This window comes from Mustela nivalis, assembly GCF_964662115.1.
Source record: "Mustela nivalis genome assembly, chromosome: 9".
NCBI classification, from domain to species: domain Eukaryota; kingdom Metazoa; phylum Chordata; class Mammalia; order Carnivora; family Mustelidae; genus Mustela; species Mustela nivalis.
The window spans coordinates 54191213-54206117 of NC_139028.1; the positions used below are offsets into that span (position 1 = coordinate 54191213).

Below are 14905 nucleotides of genomic sequence, written 5' to 3' on the forward strand. Positions count from 1 at the left end.
CTGCACTTTGTGAGCAATCCAGCTTGGGGAGATAAAAGCAACACCTTGTAGCTATGGAACATGTGTTTTTATTAGTAGTTCATCACCATAAGACGTCAAGTTTAACCACTTTGAAGATGTTTTTGAAATGTTATTACATTACTTTTAACAAGTTGCTCTTTGAGAATGTTATGGTCCGGGGTCAAGTTCTCAGCACTGGTTGCAGTAAAAATAATGAAAAGAGATATTTTCATTCCTGATCATCTTAAATTCAATATATGGACCAAAACCTTAAACATTTTCTTACTGTCAATATATGAAGAAAATACTCTTGTCTCACCTCTTGATCTGCTTGATATATATTGCATGAACTCGGTGTATTGATTGAAAATCAAACGCACACTGCTAGAGACTTACATGCTTCTTCCCAGCAAGTGGAAAGACTTTCTTCCATGGTATCTCATGATCAGTTGTTTCTGAGACTATGAAAGATACCTGTTCCTTGCCTGACAAAATTCATCAATTCAGCTGGGGAAAAAAAAAAAAGTGACTGATTGGACTTGGAAAGCATTGCAGTCTTTCATCCCTATAGCTAACTATTGAGTAAGATTCATCATCGCTGAACTATAACGTGCACCTCTTCTTAATGCGAGCTTCCTATATTCCTTCCAAAATATACTTCATCAGTGCTGACTGTACTTTTTAAAGTAATATAAGTACTAGCAACCAAAGGAGGGAAGTGATATCTAATACATTGTCAAGGTGAATCTATGGGCCAGACGAGGAACCATAGCCACCCTCACTGCACTCTCCTCTTCTCACTTGGCCCCAGAATCTGGTCTGACTTCCACCTAAGGTCATATCCTCCTCACATGAAATTTACTGTCTTTTTCTCGCATGAAGAGAAATTATGGACTTGAATTGATGTGCCCTGTTGATTCCACTTTGGCCATGAAGTTATCTTCTATGTGTATCAGGTAGGCACAGCAGGGCCAAGAAGGGAGCAGGATTCCAGATGGTGGCACGTTCTTGAGGGCCTTGAGTTGCTGGACCCCTAGAACAAGCATAGAGTCCCTCCTTATTCCAGGAGGTTCTAATAATTCAAAAGCCCAAGATTTAAGATAAAAACAGGATAAAACAAAGTGAAACTACTTTTGACTATCAATGTTCCAAATTTGACTGACTGAATTTCACAAGGTTATTTGGATATACTGCAGTGTAATCTGCAACAGGAACTATTAAGAACCACCCTGGAATATGTCTTGTAGTGAAGTCCCAGACGTGATGGAAAGTAGCTATTTCTTTTCTCCTCACTGGCTTTATGTTGCTGGTCTTTGTGATGCGAAATATTTTAAATCTTGAGATGTTTTAGTCTTGGATAGCAAATTGGAAAAAGCCAATTCGGTTAATAGGATAGAGAAAAATCAGTTAATGCAAATGAAATGGCATATAGAATAACACTGGAAGGAAAAATTACTGTACTGTTATCTTATTAAAAAAATAGAATGAATAAAAATATTAATGTACTAGAAAATTTTTGCTGAAAATATACTGGTAATAGTTTAGTCTTTTGAATTAAGTTATGGACGGTTAGGACAATTAAATTGGGTGATACAGTGATGGAATGTAAAGCTAGTGGACTTATTTTAAAGAGTAGTATTAATCAGACCCAAACCTTTATTCTCTAAAATGATAAATAAAAGTATGACATACAAAAGAGATCAAGACTTAAGGTAATAAAAAATCTTACCTCGTATCACATTCTAATAGTTGTAAATGGAATTGAAAGGAGGACCTCTTTTAAATGAAACTTAAAAATTAAAAAAAAAAAAATAGCTGACGCTTCCTGGGAAATTCTCCAGATGATCTCACCACTTTACAAATAATATGGTATTTGTTTTCCAAATGTATAATTATTAATACTTTAGTTAGTACCTAGAGGGCTGACCTTAGCATCTAAAGGACTCTTAGAGGCATAACATTGGAAGAGGTAGGGGACACGCATAGAGTAAAATCAGAGGAAAGAACTTTCAAGACCTCCCCCACCTCGGCCTTGTTCATACGATGTGCCTACCCCAACAACAGCAATGAAAAGGCAATCAAATAGAATGAACTAGCAAGGCCTAAGGGGAATTCTTACTAAAAATGATCCAGCAACTTTGTACCTTTGTCCCCCACTCTTTATTTTTTACAGAGGGGGGTGGGTTACACCAAATTTAGCTATAGGATTTTCATAGTGATGCTTGCTTTATCTAGAACACTGGAATAGGGCTTGTGCCAGTTGGTTGTACTTATTTTAGAAAGTCAACTAAGTTCCTCTCTCAAAATAAATGAGTAGCAGGATTTCTCTGATTATATAAATATCAGATGATAAGCATGTTTCTTTAATCTTAGAATGACATCCTGGAATATTATTCTGCTTAGCTTTATGGAAGTCTAGGGCTGGATGGAATCTTAGCCAACCCCAGGTCCACGGCTTAATTGACAGGACAGGAAACTGAGGCCCCAGGAGGGGAGAGATCTGCCACAGCTCTTTGGTGGCAGAGTCAGATCTTGTCCCTGCCTTCGCACTCCGCCTCCCGCGGGCTCAGCTTCTGCGGTATCAGCTGTTGAATGCACTTGAGCCGTGATTCCCAGTCCGCTTCTGGCAGCACAGCCCCCACCTCTTAGATGAAGAAATAGGTTAGCCAAGAGGAGAAACTCCAACATAAACCCCTTGGGGGGTTACACAGGATAAACTGCGCTGCAGGACATATGGGATTTCTTTAGTTTTATTGGTATTTTTCCATGAAGCCAAAACCTAAACCAGAAAGCTAACAGTCTCTTTGTTCTGTGATAAACAGTTTAGCTGGCTTGTAGAATATTTGTGCCACAAAACCACCCCTTCCCCTAGGAGTTGCCTCCTCTTCCTTACACACACACACACACACACACCCTTCCCCCCACCCCCCACCCCCCACCCCCACCCCGGCTGTGTCTGAGAGGCTGCATCTTCTCAGGATGCTGCAGGAGCTGGCCTCATTCCCTCACCAGAAGTAGTCCTCCCAGGTGATAGCAATTTGTTTGCCTTGAAGTGTTGAAAGGAGGGAGGGGGAATCCGCACATCCGAGCCAGGCAGGGTTTCAGACTTGAGCCAACCATCTCTATTTTCCAATCTCTTTGTAATTATTTTCCTTCTTTGAATTGTTTGTGTAAGGTGCCCAAAGTGCTTTGGTGGTGCTATGCAAATGGAGTTTATTGCTGCTTATGCTAACACTGTACCTGTTCTGTGTGAATGATTTGGATATATTTGATTTACTAGGCTCTTTGTATTGTGTATTTCCTGCATTGTGAAACATAGAGCTGTAGAACCTTAAAAGTAAATAAAATGTAAAAAATTTGAATAAAATATTTTTTCAAAATGCTCCACAAGTACATTTATGAATTCTTCAGACGTAGATGCACTTGGGCTCCCGAGCCACCGCAATACAGATTTTTTTGCACGTGTTTCGAGGCTATGTGGGCAGATGGAGCTCTCCCTGCCTCTAAGATACGGGCTCTTACCTACCAGCTGGTGAATGCATCCCTATGACAGAGAACAAAGCTTTTCCTGCTACTAATAAGAATGGACCTTTACATTCAAATGCTACTAAGAAAGGTCAGAGATGCAGGTGCTTGAAATCACACAGAAGTGCAAACAGCTAAGGAAAGTGCCTTTCATAATATAAAGGAGAGCAGGAGTACCCAGGGCTTGAAGAATCAGGAGAGGAAGAAAGAAAAGCAGCCAAGTCCATCAATGGGAGTAAAAGATCACAGGAAAGAGTGAAGCCTGGCCCATGTTCATTAGTTAATCAAAGGTATCCATTTTGAGAGCTTAAGTGAATAATCTCTCTGTCTTGAATTTGGGTTTAAAGCCATTTGCTTCGATTTATTTGTACATTATCAAGCTGTTTTGGAGTGTATATTTTGTGCCAAGACCTATAATGGATACTGAGGACTCAGCCATAAAAGTCAAAGTTTCCTGTCATAAGAACCTTCCATCCAGTGGGAGAAACAGATGAGAAGAAGACGGATCACAGTGCAGTGTGGTGTGAAAAATTATCTCTAGAAAGGCCTGACACCTTTAATTGCTTTGTAATGCAAAGATACCCAAATTGGTCTTTAAAGATCTTATGGGAGTTAACTTACACGTTTTCAAGTCTTTTTATTCAAAGTAAGGAAAACATTCTCCATCGTGTCCGAGTAAATACATAGACAAAGCTGGAAAACATATTTTTTATTAAATTGTGCTTTTTATGTAAAGTGGATTTTGTTGTGTTCCATTCTATTTGTCTCCCTTTAAAAAAGAAAAAAAAAATGAAGGCCACAACTCATCGACTTGATTTACTGACTCACTAATGGGTCACAATGTACAGCTTGCAGATGGAATAAACCAGAAGGGGCACTCTAGGCAGATGAGACACTGCATGCAGTCAGGAGAGCACACCTTCACTGCATTACATGGAGCAAATCTCTGGGCTGGTGCTTCAGCCATCTTGGTACAGAGGAGGAAGTGGAAGTCAAGGGAAATATTTGTCAAGCACCTTATGTGGGTCACCTGTTGTGCTTGTGGTGTTATACAAGTGTTTTCCCATGTGGTTCTCCCAACCTCTTGAAGAGACAAGAAATGTTTCTTCCATTTTACAGATGAGAAAACTAAGATTCACAGAAATTATATAATGTCCCCAAGATCACAGAGTTAGACTGGATGTAAGCGTAGACCTTCAGGTCCTGTGTGGAGGGTAGTGGAGAACAGTGTGTAAGAGCACAGTTGCTGGATTCTGTCAGACAAAATGTGAATCTTGGTGTTGCCACTTACTAGCTCAAGTGACTTTGGACAGCTCAGTCTCTGTGGCCTTGGTTTCTCTATCTGTGAAATGAGAATAATAATAGGATACTATAAAGTGGTCATGAGGACTAAATAAAATAGAGAATTTAAATACCTGTCACGTAGGAAATAATGGTGATAATTAATTCACCATTGATTGAATAATGGTGAAATTAATTGGTGATATTTATCATATATTATAAAGGCAAACTTTCCCCTGCAGGACAGAGAGACCATAGAATTGGTCCTGAACAAACTACTGTTTTCTCAGCAGAGGGATGAGACACTTTTGTCCCTTTGCTTTCCTTCAGCAAGGGAAGGAGAACAGACTTTCTGGAGCCTTTTTACGTTTCGCTCCTCTAGACCCCATGAAGGCTGAAGGGAACCCCAGGATTGCAGGCTTCAGAATGCCCAGCTCTGTCAACTCACCAGACATCTCTCATACCCCACAAGAGTCTACCCAGAAGTGGAATCTGCAAAGTATTCAGCTGAAGCCACAGATGGGAGGAGTCACTGGGCTTACAGCTGGCCTCTTCATTTTGTCCTCGGTATCTCTAGCCCATGATTCTTCCACTTCTCCTCTGCATTCTTCACCCCCTCCAAACCCTCTGAATACCTCGTGCTGCTTCCCGAGACAGCTTTTGCTTCAAAGGCTCTAATATGACAAATGCTCTTAGGTCTGCCTCCTGCCTCATTGTTTAACATGAGGCTTTCGTACATTGATTCCTCAGTGCACTGATTCTTGCATTCAGTAAACATGGTTTACATACATTCCTACAGTGTACCAGTCTGTGGTAGATGTTAAGGATACAGAGATGAGTAAGAACACACACCTCCTTCCCTCCGAAGTCCCATAGTCCGTATATGTAGGCCTGTCAAATAGTGGGCAGATCATTACTCCCTGATACCTCACATGTTATATGCTTTGCAATTGTTATCCTTTTTTAATCTTTGCAGTACGTCTATTAGGCTTCCTACAGTGCCACCTGGCCAGAAGACCACTGGTGTTTAAAACTCATCTGTTAAAATACTGATCACTCTAGTCTTTATTAAGTTTTCATGGTAAAGGCTCTCAAAATGGAAACACCATTCAGTACTAGACCTGCAAATTCCAGTTAATGTCTTCATTTTATAATAATAATAATAATATTTATTATCATTTTATAAATTATTATTATTTTATTATGCCCTTAGTGCCATATGCCACAGTGCTTGGCATAAAGAAGTTTCCTTAGTAAATATTTGCTGAATGAATTAATTCCTAGACACTCATTCCTAGGCAGATGAAAAAGAAAAAAAGTAGAATTTAAGTCAAGATCTTTAAAAAACCAGTCCTATCAAGTTCGATACCAACTGGGCTGCCACCAGGTCCATGGAGTCCATGGTCACGTCCTGAGAACACAAGCATTACTTCCTGGTGCTGGGATTTCCAGGAAACATCTGGCACTACAGGACCTTTCAGGCCGCTTCATTTATCTGCTTTACTCTGTGACTCTCTTTAAACTGGGGGCTAATTCAATAATAGATTTAGACCAACACACACAGCCAATACCCTCTTAATGAGTGGACTTTGGGTCTCATTCTCAATACCCCTAGTTTTCCAATTGGAAGTTACATCAAGGACGGTCTTGAGACAACAAATTACACTCAGGATTCTTTATCCTGATGGGTTTTTGTTCTATGGAAAGGATGTTCTCACCTGATTGATTCTGTTGGGTAGGGAAAGCTACATCATCACATGGGTAAGAGACTCTGGTCTTTTTTTCTTTAAACAGTAGCATACCCTTCCCCTCTACTTCCTGCTGCAGTGTTCTGCGGGTCAGTAACCCGGGGGTGGCAAGGAAGAATGTCAAATGGAGCCTGTCAGGGAACTTCCCTCCAGTATGAAACTGCTTCTGATTTCACACAGCTATGGATTTCTCGGAGACATTTAAGACAAAGCCATGAAATCTGTGGACTTATCATAAGTCAGGATTTTACTTTCCTTCCCTCCAGACTTACACCCAGCATGTGCTCAGCCACGTTCCCAGAGGACCTATTACACTCATCTGCTAGTACCAACACCGTACTAGCCCAGGGCTGGCTGACGGTGGCGTTTGTATTACTTCTCAGTCATTCACTCGTATACTCTTATTTAGCAAAAGCATCATTTATTCATTCAGAAAGATGCTATATTACAACAAAAAAGGAAGTCTGAACTGCTTGGATTCAGATTTCTTATCTCTCTTAGAATCTTATTGAGAGAGTCATGACCAAGTATGTGAAACAGTTGAACAGGATGAAGCGGAAAGTCTAGAGAAAGTCTAGACTTGGGAAACCAGAAGGGGTCTGGAAAAGGTACTGTAGTGTCTGGGTGGCCTGCGTATGCCACACTGGAAGGCCAGAGCTCATGTGCCCGGACTTCACTCCTGACTTTCCAGAGCTCATGTGCCCGGACTTCACTCCTGACTTTCCACACCACAGTGCTGTGCCACGTAGGATTACTAACTCCATTCTACAGAATTGCTTTGCCACGTAGGATTACTAACTCCATTCTACAGAAGATCAACAGTGTAGAGGCTCACAGAGGCTTAAAAAACCACTTACGCAAGGTGCTCTGTGGCCAAGATGTATTCTTTACCCTGAAGTATCTCTCAGTGAAGCCCGTGAGTGGATTGTCCTTTGATACAGTAAAGATGAAGTTGACCCTGGCAGAGCACAGGTTAAACTCATATCGATCACCCTTCTATTTGGTTTACTCTCTACACTAATTTTCTCTCAATAGACCTGGCTTCTGGTCCAGGCTTCAAAGTTAACCGATCACTAAAACGGAATTCTCATTTATGAAATGCATCTAATGCCTCGTTTACAGTCTTGTTGTTAGGATTAAGTAAAACTAAGCCTATAAGAGAGCCCACCAGATGGGACTCATTAGGTAAAGGGGAGGGCCTGTTACCCCTGTAAGTGCTCAGAGCCTACCTCCGAAGCCAGTGCCTCCTTTGAAGCAGAATAGAATTCGATTCTTCATTTATACTTTGAGACTCATTAGCATTATGCTCACTCTTTCAGGCATTTGCATTTTTAATTACATCTTTAATTGTGGAATAAAAGGCTTTGTCTTCAGGCAGCTAATTTTATGCCAGAAATAGAAAGGAGGAGGAGTCACTGGGGACCTGGGGGAGTTTTCTCCTTCTCTGGAAATCACAGCTTGGCCCTGATTTTAAAAGGGTTTTAATTTTTAGATTTCTATGGAAAGAAGGACAAAAGATACATGGGTGGCCTTTCCATTGACCATTATGCCAAAGTCTAGAATCTTTTTTTTCCTCTACCTCTATGCCAAGATCTAGAATCCAGGCATCATATTTTTATTAATGGTGTACCCTAATTCATTCACTCGCTCATTCATTCATCCAGAAACCCTTTTTTGAGCCATAACTACCTACTTCATACTGCACTGTGCTCTGTGGATAAAAAGATTAGTAGGACATCTCTTCTGTCTTAAGGTGTTCAAGGGTCATGCTACCACCTAGATTCTGCCCTCTGCCCCCTCATCTCTAGAGGAGGTGCCCGTCCCTTTAGACCAAAATTACTGCCTCCTACAATAATCCAGATAGCTTTAGCCAGAAGAGAGAGCAGAACATTAAAAGATGGGACACAGAATGCTCACAGGAGGGACAGGTGATAAGTGAGGGCACAGAAGAATTGAGGGAAACTTACCTGAAATCATGAGGTTAGGCTAGGAGTATAGGAGTAGACTCTAGCTGATTGTTCTTTAATCTCAATGCCCGGTACATTATAGGACTTCGGTAAATACTTGTTGAATGAACTCTTTGAGTGGCAGTTGAAGATGGTGATTAGGGATTAAGAAAATCATCAACAACTCAATGCTGGCCAAGTGAGCTCCTGCCTCTCTGTGTTCCCCTGAACCACACAAACTTCTCTCTTCAATCCTTCTCATGCTCTCTGCTTCCTACCAGTTGATTCTCCTGTCCCCTCCACTGGACTGGATGGGGATCACCTCTCTCAGATGGAGATTTGCTTGGTTACAGCACAGTCTGGCATATGGTAACTGCTGACTCAGTCCAGTGAATGAATTATGGATGTCCCAAGATTGGAGAGCATTTAACTTTAATTAAAATTTTACTTGATTACCTCATTGCTTGCAAATGGTACCCTGCCCAACAAAGGTCTTTGTGCCTTTGTGATCATATGACTAAGCAGCCCTGTTACATAGTTGATAATCATCTCAGGCTAGTTTGGGTGTTTTTTAACCATTTAGCCAAACAAATGCCATATTTAACATAGGTAGAATTGAACTTCAACTTCATTTTTCCTTTTATTATAAACCAGTAATAACTAACAATAACAAACATAGGCAAATGCTTTTAAAATACTTAATCATAACCATAATAAATTACAAATTATAATTGCATCATACTCTGGGCAAGCAGTTTGGAAAGCACCTCATGAGGGTTATTTTATTTAATTCTCAGAAAAACCCTGTGAAATAGGTGCTGGGGTTTTTTGTCCCCATTGTAAAGAAGAGAAAATAGAGGCCACTTTTAAAGTTTACCCATAAGAAGATATGATGAGACTAGAAGCTAAGCATGTTGTCTTGTGCCCCTACCTGCAGTGCCATGTGACTTTTTGGAAGGATTGTCAGGGATTTGATTAAATTTGATACGGTGCGTCTGTTAAGTCGGTCTTGTTTCCCAACAGTTTTTGGCTAAGGAATCTGAGGCTCAGAATATTATCCCTACCCTTTTCTCTAAGGATAGAATAGTGCCAGGACTTTGACTCAGTCCACTTGCTTCAAAGATGTGTAAACACACATCTCACATGTGTCTTTGTCTAGTGTTTGCTTTGTGTTTCATTTACTGCCATGTTATGTAGCACATAATTTTTATAGAACTACTTTTGCTTTGTGAATGTTGTATAGGCAGTTGAATAACCTCATCACCCTAGATCTGGTGCCCCCGTTTGAGGACACACAGAGCATGTGGCTTTGTGATTAAATTGAGTGAGTCCATGCTGAGGTATGGCAATTCCAACTGGGTGAACAAGGTTCGTGCCCCTCTTTGGCTCAGACAAATTCTGCAGCCTGTGTAACACATCAAGGAACACAACTGAAATGCCTGTCACACATAGAGCCCCACCTTTTGGGGGACCTGCAGCCTCACACCCACTACCACTGCATACCCACTACCAGCCACGCAATATGTGGAGCCCGGTGCAAAGTACAAAGGTGCAGCTTCTTGTTCAAAATTGAAGAATATCAAGATAGTGAGACCAGACCATAATACTCCAGCACAGGACATGGGTCCCACACTTAGGAAGCCAATCCTGCTGACACCTGGGTTAAGACATTTGGCTCAAAGCTCAAAGCATGTATGTTTTTCTTAATAAAGCATGCAGTGCGTGAAACTATGAAGTCAGCATTGAGAATGTTTTCAAGGATCCAAGTTTTGCCTTTTACCTGCAAGAGTACTTTATATAAATTATCTTCATGCCTGAATTTATGATCTGCAGAAACACTCTGTGCCAACCCTCTTAATGCCCAAGAAACTTTAAATTCCCACTTGCTCTGAGCTTTCAACAGTGCACTTTGAGTCATCTCTCTCCGCCAAAGTAAATCTTCCCAGAAGCTAAGTAGTGTCATTATTTCACATTTATTTAGCACCAGCAGTACATTTTCGTCTTCCTGTTCCACAAGTTTCTGCCCCCCTTCCTTTGTTCCTTGGGCCTAAATTTTTAAGAAAATGCACAGAAGTTTTTCAGAGAACTTTGGAAATCCCTTGAACCTGTGGGTATTGGTGTCCTTTCCAGGTGTCATTTTCTAAATGCAAAGGCTGTAGGACTTCCAGATTCCCCTGACCAGCAATATTAGAATTAAAAAAAAAAAAAAGACAACCACACACACAAAAAATCGGGGACCTGACATGGGATTGACAACCTGATTTCACCACATAAGAATTTTAAAGATAATAAATACATACAGATATAAATTATCATATATATTTTTAGTTTATTACTCTTTATTTGCCACCATTTTATGTGAGAGAGGGCACTTTAATGCCCAAAGAAAAATAAGAACATAATAGGAGCATCAGGAAAAGTATTCCAAATTTTGAAATTTATATTTTTAAAACCTTGCTAGATGAATCTCCATATTTCCCCTGTCCATATAATCCTAACTCATCCCTGAAAAAATTAATGATGCCTTCATTAATTCTTTTTAAAAATTTTTAAATTATTATTTTTTTAATATTTTATTTATTTATTTGACAGACAGAGATCAGAGAGGCAGAGAGGGGGAGAGAGGCAGAGAGGCAGGCAGAGAGAGAGAGAGGGGGAAGCAGGCTCCCTGATGAGCAGAGAGTCCCATGCGGGGCTCCATCCCAGGATCCTGGGATCATGACCTGAGCTGAAGGCAGAGGCTTTAACCTACTAAGCCACCCAGGTGCCCAATTCTTTTTTTTTTTTTTTTAAGATTTTATTTATTTATTTGACACACAGAGGTCACAGATAGGCAGAGAGGCAGGCAAAGAGAGAGCAGGGAGCAGGCTCCTGGCTGAGCAGACAACCCGATGCGGGGCTCCATCCCAGGACCCCCAGCATCATGACCTAAGCTGAAGACAGAGGCTCTAACCCATTGAGCCAGCCAGGTACCCTCATTAATTCTTAATCCTGGATCTTTTGGTCCAATCTGAATGATTCAAAAATGCTTGGGATGCACTTTTGAATTTTGTTTTTTCTTGATAAAATATATTATCTTTTAGATTGGCTTTTTCCTCATGAGTTTTCTTTATCTTTTATATAATTTTCTCAATAAGTAGGAAGCCCAAACCTATGCTTTGTGATACACTGATGCTCTTTAGTGATGCTTATTAAAAGGTAAGAGGGAATTTCCCCTCATCAAAGTTACCTTCATTATTTTTTAAATTCTCCTGTCACATATTGACATTTATGTCATTGTTTTTTCATTTTAAAAATAGTCTCTTTAAAAAAAGTATCATTGTAATTATAGTATCTTCCATTGTATTTTAAAACTTTTTTAGGCTGTTATCATTTCAGGCCAGATTGCTTGTTTCATGTGCCATCTCCATTTTAATTTTCCTAAAAATATAAATTTGGCCTTTCAGATGTGGGATCCTACACTTAAAAAAAAAAAAAAAAATCTGGTTCCATGGGTAAAATGCTGAGAAAATGTGATGCTAACTGAATCGAACTTTACAATAAATAGGATATTTGGTAGCCACTAGTGACCTCTATTTTAAAAATACAAATTCTCATGTACATTAACTCTAGTTAGTTCTTACTCTCCAGATAAAGCTCTTAAACCACTTCTGGTGGCTGCTGAACTGTTGCATCCCCTTCTTCCTATCAAGGAGGACTCTTGAGTTAGTCATCATGGAGCTATCTCTATGTTTCTGGTTGCTGTGAAGCCAGGTCAATGAGGAGTTTCTGCATTTTCTAAAAAGCTTATGTTGAATGAATCCCACTGTGGGCTCTTTATCAAATGACATTTTTCTATTTTCCTAAAATTCCTTGTTCTGCCCCTTCCCTCTTAAATCGATGTTCCATATTGCTTCCACCTCCACAACACACTACAGTCCTCTCCTAAGTCCTTGATTATATAATGGATTCAGGTATCCTGAGGATAAGATGGTGATAAGAATTTATATTTCATAATATCTATGAGGGAGTGTCATTATTATCCCCATTATACAGTTAATGAAACCAAGGTTAGTTCATTTATGTTAACAGCAAAGAAGAAGGAAAACAAGCTAAATTTTGTCTGCCAAATCTCTGTTCTTAACCTTAATGTGCAGGTTTTCTAGAAATCCCCATTTTCTAGATTTCATATATGCTCCTTCATTCGTATTGGTATTTAAAATTGTTATAGAAAGTACTGCAAGTTTTATACTAGGACATATAGTCATTTAACATATAATTTATCTCCCTCAATAATAACTAAGTGCCTTAAAGAAGAATATGGAGTGATGAGTATGGATTGATGATGGCTCACATTTGAGCCATAGAGTCACATCCTTCATCTACCAAGCATTCACAGTGAAGAGACTTGAGTTTTCTGGCTGTGGGCTGCTGCATACAGGAGGGGAGGCTTGCAAGACCTTTTGACTAACTTATAGCAAGTATGAAAGGGTATAATGTAAATTTAAGTTTTTCTTAAGTAACTATTAATTATAGGAGACTGTGAGAAAAGAAACTCACAGTCCTATCTCTCTCATAAACAGAAGATCAAGAAATCAAAATTAAATACTAATTTATAAAGGATAATGTAGGCACAGAATGCACAAAACTTCTGTTCATCAAAAGATACCATGAATAGGATGAAAGTGTAAGATAGAGCATAGGAGAAGATTTGTAATAAACATACGTGGCAAAGGAATTATAACCAGAATATCTAAAGAACTACCACAAGACATTAAGCAAGAGATAGAAACTATATTTTTTTAAATGGTCAAAAGACTTGAACAGATATTTCATGAAAGAGGAGATATATAAATGGTCAGTTCCCACATGAAATGGTATTTATCTCATTAGTCATCAGGAAATATAAATTAAAATATTAACAGCAAGCATGTAGAGACTTTCATGTGTTGCTCATGGGAGGTAAATTCTTTTGACCACATTGATAAACTGTTAGTATTTATTGTTGCTAAACATATTATACTCTGTGATTCATTGCTAGGTATATACACAATGTAAGTATTTATATAAGTTCAACAAAAATCCATAGAAGAATGCTTACAGCTGCATTGTTTGTAATAGCCTAGTCCTGGAAATAATCCAGCTGTCTACCAACAATAGAATAGATAAATAAGATATGGCATATTTATGCAAGGGAATATTGTACAGCAATGAAAATGAACAGTTGCTGTGTACAACAGCAGATAAGAATCTTGCAAATAGAGTGAAAGAAACCATGCAAAATATTATGTATATTAGTTTTCTATGCTGCTCTACCAAATTACCACACATTTAGTGGCTTTAAAAACCATAAATGTATTATCTTATAGTTCTTTAAGTTTTAAGTTCTTTACGGGTCTTACCAGGTTGAAACCAAGGTATGATCAGGCTATGTTCCTTTCTGGAGGCCCACAGTGAAGATATGCTTCCTTATGAGAGTTTCTGGTAGAATTCCATTCCTTACCATTGTAAGACCACAGTCTCTGCTGTCCTGCTGGCTGTCAGGTGGAGGGCCATGCTCAGCTTCTAGAGGCTGCCGCATTCCGTGGCTAGTAGCCCTTTTTTTCCTATGGTATATGCCAGGAACATTGAGATGATGCCTTCTCACTTGCACCTCTCTGGCTTACCCACACAGGTTCTCTGCTTTTAAAGACTCATGTGATTAGGTCAGGCCACCCAGATAACCCAACATGATCTCCCTGTTTCAAGGTCCCTCACCTTAGTCACACCTGGAAGGTCCTTACTCCATGTAAGTTACATATTCACAGATTTCAAGGATTAGGTCATGGGCGCTCTATGGTGCCAACCTTCTACAACAATATGATTGCATTTGTAAAACCCTCAAAAACAAGCAAAATTATCCTATGGTGATAGAAGAGAGTGGATTACCTTTGGGATCACATTCCTGAATGTAGACTAGGAATAGTAATATCCACTTTGAAGGGTTCTTGCAAGTATTAAATCCAACAAAAGTGTCGGTGGCCTTGAAAAGTGTCTGTCATGAGATAAATACAGTATTTGCTATTTCCTATTTCCTTCTTATCTCCTTCCCCCAACTTCATCCTATCACCTGTAAAAATACAGGATAGGATATTTTGAAAACTTGCAGACTTCTGACACTTCTGGCCTGAATATCCCCTAGGAGTCAGGATTTAAGCAGGAATTCCAGGAGCTACTTGGGATAAAGCAAATTTCAGAAATAGTGCTCTTTGGAATTTGTGTATTTGAAACACTGAAGAAAAGACAAAAAGTGTTACATGATCTGCACCAGCCCCATCCATAATACCAGTTGCTGTACTTTTTAAGCTACTTGAATTAGTTGCACTAATCCCTTATCAATGCTTCTAACCCACCAGTCAATGCTTCTGGATGTGATCTTTTGCTCAA

The 14905-nt window shown here is 39.5% G+C and overlaps 1 protein-coding gene across 30 annotated transcripts in view; it reads left to right on the plus strand.

The window, feature by feature from the left end:
- The window catches only part of DLG2 (discs large MAGUK scaffold protein 2), a gene marked incomplete at its 3' end in the record, with an annotated part of 2041616 nt that overhangs the window by 1892993 nt on the left and 133718 nt on the right, over positions 1-14905 (plus strand). The gene's annotated exons all lie outside the window — the stretch shown is intronic.